Below are 1584 nucleotides of genomic sequence, written 5' to 3'. Positions count from 1 at the left end.
TAATCATTAATTCTTAGGATGAAGAACGAAACCAATTATTAAAAAATAAACATTAATCAAGAGTAAAAGATCGAACAAATAATTATTAATCCATCAAAACAAATAGAGCTCCTAACCTTAACAATGGAAGCTTAGTTCCTCGTGGAGAAAATAAGCCCTAGTAGAGAAAAGTTTGAAAGTGTGGAATGAAAATTTGGAGAGTCCTAGGTCACGATCTCTTCTCCTTTTATATCTAATCCTAATTAATGTTAAATATATTTTCTAAAACTAAATAATATATTTTCCTATTTGTAAATAAAATAAAAGTTTTAATAAAAATCAAATAAAATCTTATTGCATAGCTCAAATAGGCGTGGGGACCATTGCTAACATGGTGATTGGCACCTAACTTGGGAAATCCCAAGTTAGGCACCACTATGGCAGTGTGATTTGGAGCGCTTTTCATTGATCTTGGTGCCTAACTTCAAGATTTTAAAGTTAGGCGCTGCCCTGGCAGCAAGCCATTGAAGCATAAGTTCTTCTTCCGGCGCCTAACCTGGGAAAAGCCAAGTTAGGTGCCAATATGGCCGTGCATGTTGGAGAAGAAGTGTATACTATTATACATCATTGGAAAGCTCTGAAAGTTGTCTTTCTAGTTCTACAAGAATTACGTCAATCGAACCTCGGTAGCTTTAGTTATGCTTGTTGGAGTGTAAAGAGGTCAGGATTGACAGCATCCACGAATTCTCTTTGAACTTCCCTTTAATTCTTGGTTCCTCCTTGTTCTTTTGCTTCTTTTTTCTAACAATTTTCTACAAGAATCATGAAACCAAAAGGATCAAAGAAATATCCAATTTGAGCACCAAAAATCTTCATAATTAAGCATTATGCATTTATCTCTTATATGAAAAAGCATAGAAAAACACAACATGATGCGCACGCATCAATGTGCAACCCTTTGTATTCTCCACAAATATTTCACTACTTCTTCTCTACATTTTTCTTCTGAAAATAAGTCAAAATATCAAGTAGTAGTTGATATTTACTTGTAAGTGTGTCTCCCAATTATCATATGAAAAATAGTGATAATAGGATGATACTTGAGTATGTGAATCCCATTCAGTTGCATACCTAATGAGTAAGTTCTTTGTCTGAGCTGAAGAGTCTGATATTGAGTAGCATCGATGGTAGCGGGAGAAAAGATATCGGAAGGGTAGGGTATAGGTTGCTAGCACCGATGGGTGATGACTTGCATCATCTACCTCTTTCTATTATCTAAAAGGGTCATAAAAAGAGCATAATCTCATTTAATCAATGAGTTTGTGTTGAATTTTAGGTGAAAAGAGCAACAACGAAATGAAGAATCAACAAAAAGAAGCTGGGCGTGTGAAGTTGGGCGTGTGAAGCTGGGCGTGCCACTTGGAACAAACACCAACAATTAGTATGGGCGTGGCACGCCAGCAATGGGGCATGGCACACTAGTTGACAATCCCAGAAGGCAAAGCGGGAGAACTATAAGGGGTGTGCCACTTGACATCAAAGGTGTGGCACGCCAGCGTCATTGTCCAGAGAAGAAGTCCATGGAGCTCACTATGGGCATGGCAC

This window comes from Arachis hypogaea, chromosome 5, assembly GCF_003086295.3.
Source record: "Arachis hypogaea cultivar Tifrunner chromosome 5, arahy.Tifrunner.gnm2.J5K5, whole genome shotgun sequence".
NCBI lineage: Eukaryota > Viridiplantae > Streptophyta > Magnoliopsida > Fabales > Fabaceae > Arachis > Arachis hypogaea.
This window is presented reverse-complemented; position numbering follows the sequence as displayed.